Below are 14128 nucleotides of genomic sequence, written 5' to 3'. Positions count from 1 at the left end.
GTCTTAGTGCATTCAGGTGGCTATCACAGAACACCATAGATTGAGTGGCTTGTAAACAACAGATATCAATTTCTCACAGTTCTGGAGGCTGGGAAGTCCAAGATCAAAGTTTCAGCAGAGCTGGTGTCCTGTGAGGGCCCACTTCCTGATTCATAGATGCCATCTTCTCATTGTGTCCTCAGATGGTGGAAGGGACAAGGATCTCTCTAGGGTCTCTTTTATAAGGGCACGAATTCCATTCATGAGGGCTCCACCCATATGAGCTAATTACCTTCCTCAAACCCCACCTCTTAATACCATCACAACAGGGATTAAGTTTCAACATATGAATTTTAAAGGGACAAAAACATTTACTCTATAGCAAGCCCCAAAGTGGAAACAACCCAAATATCATCAATATCAGAACAGATATATAAAGTGTGACATATTCTTACAATTTGATAATTGCAACACTATATATAGAACACTGTATAGTGATGAAATTGGACAAAACTACACGATAGCATAGAGGGATCTCACATATCAGTGAGGGAAAGAAAGTGTTGTATGATTCCATTTATATAAAGTTTACAACCATGCAAAACAAATTGTGAGGACAGAAGTAAAATTAGTGGCTATCTTTGGGGGCTGGGGATACCTGGGAGAAGCCCAAGGAACACATTTGGTGTGCTGGTAATGTTCTGCAACTTAATCTGGGTGGTAGTTATAAAGATGTGTTCCCTTTGAAAAATTCATCAGATTGGCATACTTTTATCGTACATATATTAGATATACTTCAATGAAATGGTTTGCTTTTAAAAAACAACTATGCCCATGTTCTGTAGCAGAGGTCAGCCCTGGGGTCAAATCCACCCATTACCTGTTTTTTCCAAAGTTTTATTGAGACATAGCTATGCCCATTTCATGTACATACGCTACAGTGACAGAGTTGAACAGTTGTGACAGACACCAAACAGTCCGCAAACTCTAATAGAGGTACTATTTGGTCTTTTACAGAAAAATTTACTGACTCCTTTCCTTCGTTTTTTTGTTTCTATTTTTGGCCAGGTAGCGGCTTGCAGGATCTTATTTCCTCAACCAGGGGTTGAACCTGGGCCATCAGTAGTGAAAGCACAACGTCTACACCACTGAGCCGCCAGGGAAATCCCTCTGACTGCTTTGCTGTAGCCTGTCACTTTGGGGTCTCATTCAATCCTTCCGCTTATATTAGAGAAGAGTCATGACTGCTTTTCAAGGAAAATGTCAGCCCTATTAAAAGGCTCTCCTTCAACCCACCCCCATGCATAGCTGGGGTGCCTTCTATTAGCTGTGCATCCCCTTGGGTTCAATGCTTTAAGACCCCATGCCAGGAGACCAGCTCCATTCTGCCTTCCAGTGATTGTCAAAGTAATTTGATTTGCTTTGAATTTCCTCTCCTAATTCTGTTTTTAAAAATTCTGATCATTTGAATTACAAAAGTAATACATATCTTTTGCAATATTTGAAATAATAAAGAAGTGTCTGAAATAAAATTAATAGTCTTACTATTCCTCTCCAATCCAGCTCCCTGATGCAATCAGTGTTAACAGATATAAATGTTTCCCTACTGTTTTCTATATTTATAAAAACATATAGAAACCCACTTACTGGATGTGACTTTTTTTTTTTTTGGTCTTTTTGTTATGTTTTTTAAATAAAAATAGGATAGTACTTGCTTTTATTCTGTTTAACAAGGTGTTGTAGGCATATCTCCCAGTCAATGTGTACGATTTTATTTTATACTTTTTAATATCTGTACTGTATTCCTTAATATAAATACATCATGATTTGTTCAACCATTTTCTTATTAATGTACGTTCAGAGTGTTTCCAGGTTTTTTTTTAAACTATTACAAACGATGCTGCAATATACTTCTTCATATATTTATATCTTTATACACTGGCATTTTCATTTCTGGTGGATATATTCCCAGAAGTGGGAGTGCCGGGCTACAGTTTAAATTTTCAAAAATACCAACAGTTGATTTTCCACCACTTTATAATAATTTACAGTCCTCCCCCGATGGCGTTTGAGAGAACTAGATTCCTCACACTCTTGCCAGCTCTGGATGTTACACATATTTTCCATTTTTGCCAATCTGATGGGTAAAAAATAGTATCTCATTGTTCTCATTTGCATTTCCCTGACAAGTGAGCCTGAGCATCTTTTCATATGTTTATTGAATATTTGCATTTCTGCTTCTGTGAATTCTGTATCCTTGGCCCACGTTTCTACTGGGCTATTGGTCTTTTCCTCATTAATTTGTAGGATCATTTTATAACCTAAGCATATTAACTCTTTATTAATTATATGGCTGCAAGTATTTTCATCATTTATCACCTGTTTTGCCATGGTTCTGCTCTGCTTTTGATTAAAAAAAAAATTAAATTTCTGCCCCCTGGGTTCTTGCTAAGAATATAACATTAATTGTTAGCTTTTCAATTCTTATCAGAATCTCAGCTATAAGAAATAATATATGTGAAGCTCCACATAAGCAGTAGTTCTCAAACATTTTCTAATTTAAGTACCCAAATCTCTGCCCCTTTTCTTCCCCAAATATGTCCTTGCATTGGAAAAAAGGAAACTGCCCTGGTTGATTGCATCTGGGAACTCAGATCTCTGCTTGCCAGGGGCCTCTTTCCTTCCCTCCCTGTAGCCCCTGAAACACTGGGGAACCACTGGTGCTCCATGGAACCTAGTTTGAGAATCGACCTTAAAGGCTCTGCAATCCTTCCACTCATTCCATCAGTTTTCTGCTATGTGTTCCATAGAATATTAAGTAGGATATTAACAAGTGCTTTGTGAAGAAAGGACTCTGGGATTATTCCATGGCCTGCCAAAATCGACATGCTTTCCCTCGAACTAGCTCACACTTGGATTTTTTTGAGATGGAAACGCTGGTGTACCAAGAGACAGGAACTGGACAAAAGGTAACACACACCCTTAATTTCTCTTCACAGGCTAAGCCAAAACAAACAGACAGTTACTGCCCCTGCTGCTCCCTGCCATCTGCCAAAGGTGCAACTCTATAGTTTTCTGACTGGTCTGAGTAAGTACTGCTGGTTTAGCGCTCAGTTATAGGCAATGGAGGACATGGTTATGGTTATGGGGGAGTTTGTTGCTGTTGTTGTTGATGCTTTTATTTATCTGACTGCATTGGATCTTAGTTTTGGCATGTGAGATATTTTACTGTGCCACACATACTCTCTAGTTGTGGTGTAGGGGCTCAACTGCCCCACAGCCTGTGGGATCTTAGTTTCCTGACCAGGGATCGACCCTGTGTCTCATCTATTGCAAGGCAGATTCTTAACCACTGGACCACCAGGGAAATCCCGTGGCTATGGTTACAGATACCTCAGGGGTCTTATCTGATATCTACAGAGGTGGCCAGCAAGGAAAAGGGGTGTGCTGACCCCTTATTAGTTTCTCATGGGGAGAAACTGTGGGCTCTGAGTGATGGTCTCTCACACCTTTCTTCTGCCTTGTTTGGAATTTGAACGACCAGTTTCTTTTCTAAAAATTATTTCTTTATTTGGAGTCATACCTAGAAAAAAAGAGCAAATAGGATTTTAAATAAAGGTGATTTCAAGGAGGAGATTTGCAGACATTACTTTGTCTCCTTCTTCTGCTATGTCCTTTTTAAAAAGTACTGATGTATTTATTTGGCTGCACCAGGTCTTAGTTGCAGCGTGCAAGCTCTTAGTTGTGGCAGGTGGGATCTAATTCCCTGACCAGGGATCAAACACAGGCTACCTTCATTGAGAGCACAGAGTCTTAGCCACTGGACCACCCGGGAAGTTCCCCCCTTCCATGTCCTTTTAAGAAGGAATAAAAGAGATATTGGCATATGCTGCTTAAGAACGGCAGTCTGTTCATCTTACCTGTTCTTAGGAGAAAGGAAAGCTATTTACAGTAGGATCGAGGGACCTAGGTCCCATCTGGAGACTATCCCTAGGTTCTTGCGCAATAGTGGGCAAAGGAGCTTGAGAAATGCCAGGTTTCTTTACTGCAGGACTTCTCAGAGCCTTTAAAATGCGAGTGTTCACTGTGAGACCCCAGGAGGAAGTCAGTGGGGTTGGGGGCGGTTTCCTACCTCCTCGACTGCAGAACCCTCTGTGGGCAGAGCTTTTCCAGGACTGTATGCCATCACATGCCCTTCAGGAAACGCTGGACTAGATGGCCTTACGTTTTTCTGTGGATGAAACAAGACTCTCAGAGAACTGCAACCTTTTATCCGTCTGTTTTAAGGCCACTTATAGATTGGCTTGTATTGAACTTTCCTTAACCTGCATGGAGTATAAACTTGCTATCATTTTTAATGCTGGAAGGTTGCAGTTTTGCCAGTAGGAGCTGTGCTTTCCTATGCAGTCAGTTTGCTTATACCCAACACCATCAGTTTTGCAACTGATTATATTTTCCTCTTTGCCCTTACTGGCAGGACGCTGAAACCGGATTTCTGGGTCACTGCCAATAATGGTGTAGTAATCCATGGTGTATATTTTGGGTACCGATCTTATTCTTCATTTCAGCATATTTTCCTACGTGTTCACTGAGTCCCCATCTCCTCGTTTAAAATTTTTTGTTTTGTGGCATTGACGTATGTAATAGGCTAATTTCTAATCCCATTTCTTAAATGTAATGGGGCATAATAATAAGATAAGCACATACCTACTTAGGTATTTCAATGAGCATATATAGCCCTATTTACCCAGGTCCCTAACAGGTACCATGTGCAAGGTACTCATTAGGGCCCTGGGGAAACAGATATGAAGGCGTTGTGGCTGCCGTCCCTGGTGGAGTGTGCAGGGCTGGTGGTGACTAAGTCAGTTACCACCATCAACAGGCATAAATAATCACTAAAGTGTTGTGTGTTAAATTATGAGAGAAGTACGTGTAAAGTGCTCTGGACATTCCAGAGAGCCTGAGGGGAGGGGCCCGGGAAGAGGAGAGAAAGAGACAGGGTAGGGCAGAGCTCCCCTCCAGGAGCCCAGCTGTCTAGGTCTTTCCAATGTCAACCTCCAGGCAGGTGAGTGAGCAAGTTTTGGATGATTCCAATCGAAGTCTCAAGCCACCCCAGCTAACAGAGCAGAGGGCACCTCCAAGCCCTGCCCAAATGACACATGTGTGAGCAAAATAAACTATTGTTGTTTTGAACTAAAAAGAAAGTGCTGTGGGAACCCAGTGAAGGAGCAAGCAACTCTGTGGGGACAAAGGAGAGTTAAGACTGGGATTGCTCGGCTGAGACAGCAGATGAGGTTCAGGGCACGTGCTCACAACTGGACAGGATCCGCAAAATCGTGTGTCTGAGTCTATGCATTTTTTGAGAAGAGGCTCCTCGGCTCTCATCAGATTCTCAGAAGAGTTCATGACCCACAAAAGGTTAAGATCTGTTGCCTTAAAAGGGGTGAGGAGACAATCGCCAGGACAACAAAGAATGGAAAAAATGTGCAAAGCCCTGGAAGCACTGGGGTCTGTTTTGGCAAATACGTAGTCCAGGCGTGACTGGAAGTTCACGTTCATGCCATCATTCTTTCGTTCAACAAATAATTTCCTGAACACCCACCATGAATCAGGCATTGTGCTTGGCATCAGAAACACAGCAGCGAATCGTTTGTCCCTCTGTAACCCTCACAAGCTCTGGACACCTCCCCAGAAGGCTAACCTAATCCCCATATCTTTTTCCCACTGGCCGAGGAGGTGAGCTCAGTCAGCACGAACATACCACAGTCTCTTTGTTAGGAAAGGAAAAGCCCCAACAAGGAATGAAAAGACTTCTTTCTAAGTCGAACCAGACAATGGACATAGCTAATAAACAAAGCTTGAGGGAAAAAAACAACATAGCCGTGTGATTCGATGTGCTTTTACTTGACTATGATTTCAATTTACATCTTGATTGTATATAAACATCATCTCTCAACACTCTGAAAATCCAGCACCTGTGAAGACTTGTTTTCCTTTCTGTCTCTCCCCTCTCTCTCTTTCCTCCCTGCTCCCCACTGCCCATGCTTTCAAAATTTGTTTTCAAGGCTCCAGGAGAACTTTACCCTACAGTCACGAACTTGATTCTACGTTGTGTCACTGACTCACCATTCCACGTACTGTACCTCTGATTTTCCATCTCCGAGATGGCTATGATTATACCAGAAAGTAATGTTTGTGGAAATTTTAGAACCTCAGGTGATGAGTTCTGTAGCACTTTAGCACAGACAGACAGACAGACATACACACAGTATCTGATTAGCCTCTACGCAGAGTGGAGGCAGCAGAATTTCCTCAGAACAATCTAAGCAGAGAACATTTGGTTCCTTTACCTGTTGATGCATCTGACTGTATGTTTGGTTGAATTAAGCCACTGGATGAACTAGCCTGCAGCCACCTCATCCTCACTCTTGAAACGCAAAACGTTCTCTTTCAGGCAGGGAGCTTCCAGCTCTGAGTGGTTATGAATAAAGGAAGGAGAATGGACATGTCCTGTTCCTTGCTCTGTTCCCAGGACACAGGTTCAAGCTTGCCTCCCCCACCCCCACCCCACGTGTTTTATTTTCTGGAAGTCTTCCTTGAACATTGGCAGGCTCAGAGAATCTGTTACCAATGAGCCCTAAACTGATGTTTCTCACCTGATATGAAGTTCGTATTGTCTATGTGTGTGGGTGTGCACTCAGTCGTGTTTGATTCTCTGCAAACCCCTGGACTGTAGCCCTCCAAGCTCCTTTGTGCATGGAATTTTCCAGGCAAGAATACTGGAGTAGGGGTGCCATTTCCTCCTCTAGGGGATCTTCCTGACTTAGGGATCGAACCCGAGTCTCTTGTGTCTCCTGCATTGGGAGGCAGGTTCTTTACCCACTGTGCCACCTGGGAAGCCCCTTTAGCTTGTCTGTATGTTGCCCATACAGCACAGTTGTTGCTGGGCAAGTCTTTCCCTGTTGCAGGGGAAGGCAGGGATGTCAGGGGAAGGACAGCTATGCAGTCTAGTGTGGAAACAGCAAAAATAAACACCGAGGCTCAGTGTTTAAAAGCCAGCTCCTCTTAAAGATGCTGTTCTCTAATCAGTTCAGTTCAGTTGCTCAGTCGTGTCCGACTCCTTGCGACCCCATGAATCGCAGCACGCCAGGCCTCCGTGTCCATCACCAGCTCCCAGAGTACACTCAAACTCACCTCCATCGAGTCAGTGATGCCATCCAGCCATCTCATCCTCTGTTGTCCCCTTCTCCTCCTGCCCCCAATCCCTTCCAGCATCAGTCTTTTCTAATGAGTCAACTCTTCACATGAGGTGGCCAAAGTACTAGAGTTTCAGCTTTAGCATCAGTTCTTCCAAAGAACACCCAGGACTGATCTCCTTTATAGTGGACTGGTTGGATAGTATGTCTGTTGTTTATCCTTGGCTATTAGCCATTTTCCTTTTTTCTGGATAGAGAAACCCAGTTTTGTTTTGGTGATCCATCCTCTTGCATTGAATGTTGTCTTGGTAGTAATCATTAATCAGAGTGACTTGCTCTCCTCTGGCCAAGACATAAGCCCCTGACTGTGGCTAGTCCAGACATAGTGTCCCAGAAATTTGACTCTTGAAGGACTCCACAGGGTTGGAGCTCATTCATCCAGGTTTCCGTGCCCAGAAGAGACTGTCTTTTAGTTCCCCTCAGTCTCCAGAGCTGCTGTGGCCAATGTCCCTTCTGAGGACTGTTCTTTGGCTAGTACATCTATTCGTGAGTTCCCCTAGGCCCTTCCAATGCATATTTTTTTTTCTCTCTCTCAAGTTAGAGTCACCTTCTGCCTCTGGCCATAATAAAGTAACTGGCACCAGACTTGTTTTCTAGCTGTACACAACTAGGAAAATGGACAAAATATATGAAACAACTGTTTTCAGGCATTGGGCAACAGGCTGTGCAGAACTGTGGGCCTGAAAGAAGGTAAGCAGAGGATTGAGCCCATGATCACTTTGCTGCATGGAAGTACTTTTTAGATTGCAGCACAGGAAGGACGTGCATTCTTGCTCAGTCGCGTCCGACTCTTTGGGACCCCATGGACTGTAGCCCACCAGGCTCCTCTGTCCATGGAATTTCCCAGGCAAGAATACTGGAGTGGGTTGCCATTTCCTACTCCAGGGGATCTTCCAGACCCAGGGATTGAACCTGTGTCTCTTGCTTTCTCTGAATTGGCAGGCAGGTTCCCTACCACTGAGCCACAGGAAGGATGATTCTAAACAAAGCATAGTGGCCTCTTAGAGTTGAGGAGACATGGATTATCACATGCAGAGGCTAAAGAGGCTGGAATCTCTGAAGTACAGTTCCAGAGAAGTAGGTACCACATAGATAAACAGTGCCAGAGATCTGTGTGAGGAGCGCTTGGAGTCACTGACTGAATACTAAGTTGCTCAGGCTTTGGATAAAACACTACAAAGATGGCAAAACATAGCTAACTGGAGGTATAGGCTGAACAATTCCCAGAGTGCTCATGGGATTAGGTGCACTCATTTCAGCAAGCCAGGATGGGAATAACCTATTGAACATCCAAGGTATGCGTTAGAGACCACAGTGAGGTCAGACCTTAGTAACAGGGCTAAATCAGCCTTTGAAGAAGAACTCCTCTAGATCCAATCCAACAAAGCTTTTAAAAAAGCCTCAAAAAATCAAACTGACCAGTAAATCACTGCCCTCCCAAACCAACAAAATCTAAATAAAAAAATACTAGACATCTAAGGAAGAAGCACTGAAATGTGAACCATTACCAAGAGAAACATCAGTCAGGATAAACAGACTCGAAATAATAAAGATAGTGTAATTAACAGACAAGGACTTTAAAACAGCTGTTACAAATATGTTCAAAGATTTAAAGGAAAACATGAATGAAAAGTAGGAGAAAAAAATTTAAAGAACCAAAGGAAACTTCTAGAAAGAAAAAATATCTTAAATGTAATATCCACTGGACAGATTTACATATTAAGTAACATATTAAACATCTTCTTAGCATATTAAACAACAGCACATTAAAAAGTTGCATAAGGAAAGATTAGTACACATGTTAACACAATAATAGAAGTTATTCAAACTGTAGCACTGTAGGGAGAAAAAAGACTTGGAAAAAAATTACCACAGCACTGGAGACTCTGCAACAGTATTAGGTGACTGACCCTACATGTAATTAGAGTCTCAGTTGCTTTTGAACTGTGGTGTTGGAGAAGACTCTTGAGAGTCCCTTGGACTGCAAGGAGATCCAACCAGTCCATCCTAAAGGAGATCAGTCCTGAGTGTTCATTGGAAGGACTGGTGTTGAAGCTGAAACTCCAATACTTTGGCCACCTGATGCGAAGAACTGACTCATTTGAAAAGGCCCTGATGCTGGGAAAGATTGAAGGCAGGAGGAGAAGGGGACGACAGAGGATGAGATGGTTGGATGGCATCACTGACTCAATGGACGTGAGTTTGGGTAAACTCCGGAAGTTGGTGATGGACAGGGAGGCCTGGCGTGCTGTGGTCCATGGGGTCACAAAGAGTCGGACACACTGAGCGACTGAACTGACTGACTGACTGAGGGAAGGAGCCCAGAAGTTTGGAGGTGCTGATAGTCTCAGGCTCTGCTGGATCCAGGGACTCAGACAGTATCACCGGGAACTTCTCTCCCTCTCGTCTTTCCTTTCTTTGGTTTTGGCACCATCCTCTGGCAGGTTCTTCCCAGAGAGAGGCAGAGACGTCCTCCGGCAGCCCCCGGCTTAGACACCACTCACATGCAGATCCAAGAGAGAGTGAATTTTTCTCTTTCCCAGTATTTTCAGATATCATTCACTCTGATTAGCCCATTTTGGATTGCACATCCATCCCTGAATAATCCCTGACTCTGATGGGCCAGGTCTGAGTTGTATATACTCCTTCCAAGGTGGTGGAAGAGAGATGATCTCCCAAAGATAAACTGGGATGCTGTCACCAAAATACAGTGTCATAGTTACTGAACTGCCAAAAACAAAAGGCATTAAAAGAGCTGTCAGGTACAGCCTCATCCAAATACAACTTTGCAGGTACAAACTCACATAATCCTTACAACTGTGTCCGAGTGGAAGCTCATGAAAGACCAGTCTTATGACGGTTTTCTAGTTCCAGCTCCCAGCCTGTGTGACCCAAGGTAGCGCCTCCTGTCCCCAGGCACTGTAGGTACTGAGCTATCAGCTTTGGGCTTTCTTTCCTCCTTTATTTTGGGATTACCCGGGCATTCCCCTGATTTCCTTAGAAACTCTGTTCTGCATTAACAGTGATTGTTCTTTTCAACACCTCTCTATATGTTTAATAGCAGGATCATTTTCAGGTCATCTCTCCATGGTACAGATAGATCCCCAGTGTATAACGGTACAGCTCCCCCATTGAATCAAGGAGGAAACGGAGGCCCAGAATGGTTAAGTAGCTTACCCCAGGCCACATAGCTAGTAAGTGGCAGAGCCAGCAATCAAATGTAGAACCCATTTTCTAACATACCATGCTCAGCTCTGTCAGTGAATGGTGGCTGGTTAATGAGGTCACACACCTGTGTCTCTGTCTGTGGCAGAGTCTTATCTAGAACTGAGGATCCCAGCTGCTGCCTAGATCCTGGAGTCCTTGGAGCACCATCCGACTTCCTGATAATTACTAAGCCCAGAAAAAAGGGAACCTCAATATCTGTGTAAGACACCTTGCAACCAAGATGCTATGAATGTTTTAAGTCCAGACAAGGGGAAAAGGGTGGCGAGCAGAAGACCTGGCAAGTGGAAGCCATGGTGACTTTGTTAGTTTCCCATGGCTTCCGTGCCAAATCCTTGGTGTTCCTTGGCTTGCAGCTGCATCAGGACTCGTCTTCCCCGTCTTCCCCTGGCCTTCCCATCTGTGTCTGCAGTGTGTTCTCCCCTGAGTGTCTAATCTCCTCACCCTCACCCTTGTAAGGACCCCGTCACTGGATGTAGGGCCCACCGAGGTAATCCAAGATGAGCTCATCTTGAGATCTTTAAATTTGTTTCACCTGAAAAGACCCCTCTTCAAAGTAAGATCACAGGTCATGGGGGTTAAGACTTAGGCATCTCACATTTGCAGGGGAGGGAAGGGGGCGCTACTTAACCTACCACAATGGAAAAGCCGCCACACTCAGCACTCCGTCTCCTGTCTCTGAGCTGTGACCGTCTCTGAGCTGTGACCGACAAGGAGAGCACCACGGGCCTGGCCAGGTGAGCGAGCCGCGGTGGGTTTTTGACGGGTGGCTTTTTCTTTGTTGTTGTTGTTTTGTATTTTTCTCTTCTGTTTTGAGGTTTTCTGCCCTCTTTTCTGGAAGGCGCACGGTGCTCCGTGCCGGGCCCTGTGGTTATTTTCGCCTCACAGCTGTGTTTCCGGTGAGCAGCTGGGGGGTGTGCATCTGACTCAGCAGAACCGTAGCAGTAACCGTCAAGAAGCCGTTCAGGCAAGGCTAGAAATAAAAAAGCAGTTTCTTCCCCCAGCGTCCCCTCCTCCTTTCACTTCCCCACCCGCAGGGACCTTCTGAAAGACTCAACAAAACACTTCTTTAAAAAAAAAAACCAACCCACTTCGACCAGTACGCTCAAGGCCCTGGCTGAAGGTGGCCCTCAGCTAGGCTTTGCGAAGGCAGATGGATTCCAGAAAGGACTCTGCCAAGCCCGCCTGGGCTGTGTCGGTGGAAGGGCCCCTCCCGGGGCGCCCCCGCCCGCTCCCCACACGGCTGTGTCTTACAAGTTTCCCACAGGTCTGAGCAGTGAAAGCAGAGGCGGTCAGGACTTGTGTGGTTTTCCAGGGTGTGGCCGCAAGGGCCAGGGTATCTCTGTTCAGCAGCCCGTCTGTTTTTAAAAAGGTAAATGATTCCACCCGGGGCCTGGGAGGCAGCTCTTGAGTTCTCCCCACTGGAGAGAGGCCCTGGAAATCCTGCCTGCAGCAGGAAGGGAACCAACCAGAGGGGGGGGAAAAAAAATTGCGTCCTGGAGGGCCAACCTCTGTGCATGCTGGTGCCTGCAGAAGGCTCACGGGAGAGCGAGACAGCTGCATTCTGAGCCTGGCTGCTGCTGTTCCGAGAAAGAAAGGAACAAATAAATTTAGCTCCGTCCTACGCATCCTTCACAGCTGCTTATTGACCAAACAGAAAGAGGCCTCTATTTCAACCCTAGCTTCTTAGCATTTTTCAGCCCGACGAGGTCCACCACCGCCCTTTACAACGGGCCTTTCTAGGAGATGACTGACCCCAGCCACCTTTAACACTGGGCGAGAGGTTGTATAAGGAGCTCACGTTCAAGGTGCTCACGTGTGCCATCCTGAAGCAAAATGGCGGCCACCAAACGTTTCCACATGGGCCTTGGCTCCTGGACTTTCTAATGAATTCTTTGCAAGGCAGAATGTGGGGAAGGCTTGACTGCTCAGAGGCCAGCCTCTAGGTCCCAGAGCCATTAGTTTAACAGCACCATTTGTGGAAATAAAGAACTCGCTGACTGGGTCTGCAAGTTAAGAGAACGGAACAAAGCGCTGAAGAGGTTTCATGGGGCTCACCAGCATGGACGGGTTTCTCTGGGACAGCGGCAAGCTGTAGCCCTGGAGTTAGACAGATCTGACTTCAAGTCCTAGCTGTGATACCTGACGGCAGGATGCCTCTGGGCAGGGAAGGCTGTTTCCTCACATGGAAATAAGGTGTTGGCTACCACGTCGAGCCTCTCTGAGCCTCGTGGAGCGGCAGGAATGATACACGGTTGTTGAGCACACCATCATGCGTTGAGCAGGCCCAGCCCAGTCCTTGGTGTTCCAGGGTGGCTTTTAGTGCGTCTGTTTCACCTGCCTCAGCCTGCCCCCTTACCTTCTGGCCACAGCAGCCCTCTCTCTCTTCTCTGTAAAGGTTCAGGGCTCACCCTCATTCTCACACTTTGGAGGTGAGCTTGTGACCTGGGACTGATCCTGGAGACTCTCACACACTCCTGACTATAGGGACTAGTTCCTGGATATGCACAGGACCCAAGCTGAGATCATCAGAGCTAACTTCAGGGATGCTGGTGGAAGTATTGGGATGGAGGAAAATCCTTCTGCTGGGTTTCTCAGTGGTCAAATTTTAAACATGGTGCTGCTGGTGGATCTCTTTATATAAAGGGAGGGAGAATCTGCCTAAGAATAAAGCGAACACAGAAGAAAACAAACATGCAGTGACTGTGTAATGACCATTTGAGCCCCTTGATCCAGCCATGCCTGAAGCCATCACCCCCATGAACTTTCCAGTTATATGAGCTAATACATTCCCTTTTGGGTTTAAGCCAGTCTGAGTTAGGTTCTATGTCTTGCAATCCTAAGTATTACACAGCTCAATACATATCTTTTTGAATTTGAACTTACTTGTGGCCTCATGCAGAACCAGGAGGTTCTGCTCACTGCCACCTCCAGGAGTGAGAGTCAATGAAGAGTCTCTGTGTTCTGTCATGCTGATTTCCTTTGGACCCCTCTTGAAGACAGGAAGGCCATATGGTGGAGAAAAAAGAAAAAGGAGTGGATTTTAGGGTAGAACAAATTGAGCTCAAATCTTCATTTATTAGCTCAGAGACCTTGGGCAAGTAACTTATTCCCTGTGATTCTCTGTTTTCTCACCTGTGTAATGGGATAATAACACTACCTATGAATTGCAGTGTATGTGGGTACTAGACTCTAAAGCCAGGTTGAGGGCAAAAGCGTCCATGAACATCTTTCAGACCCCCACCCTCCCCCAGAGGGTTGGGAAACCTTGTTGGAGAATCACACTTAGTGGTGACGTGACAGATGCTCACAAGAGGAAAGGCTCCTGGGTTTGGAGGCTGTGGGTGCACAGGTCCACACTTTTCCTTTGCATGCTTCCTGTGTGGCAAGTCAACATAGGGACAGGACATGGGGTGTTGTCCACACCCTTTTCATGAGCATCCCCCTCTCTTCTTTTTGGCCAGTGGTGTGTGGTTGAACTGGTGTATGTTAATGCGTGCAGGGTGTGCCAGCCCTGCTGCTGCCTCATGGAGTTGCTGTGGGTATCAGAGAGGCCCCTGCGTAGTGGGCTTTGCACAGAGCAAACCTTAGGTGTCCCACTTGCTAACTTTTATTATTTTCACACGTAGCTCAAATCGTATACATAGTAGGTGTTCAGCATGGGTTTG

The 14128-nt window shown here is 45.4% G+C and overlaps 1 long non-coding RNA gene across 1 annotated transcript; it reads right to left on the bottom strand.

The window, feature by feature from the left end:
- Nucleotides 1–11270: 11270 nt before the first annotated feature.
- On the bottom strand, nt 11271–11902 carry LOC123329925. Its single transcript, XR_006545533.2, has 2 exons — nt 11715–11902; nt 11271–11433 (listed from the first exon to the last, which is right to left on the bottom strand). It is a non-coding gene; the product is annotated as an uncharacterized LOC123329925 (long non-coding RNA).
- Nucleotides 11903–14128: the final 2226 nt, after the last annotated feature.

The sequence above is a fragment of the Bubalus bubalis genome, chromosome 17 (genome assembly GCF_019923935.1).
Source record: "Bubalus bubalis isolate 160015118507 breed Murrah chromosome 17, NDDB_SH_1, whole genome shotgun sequence".
NCBI lineage: Eukaryota > Metazoa > Chordata > Mammalia > Artiodactyla > Bovidae > Bubalus > Bubalus bubalis.
This window is presented reverse-complemented; position numbering and strand designations above follow the sequence as displayed.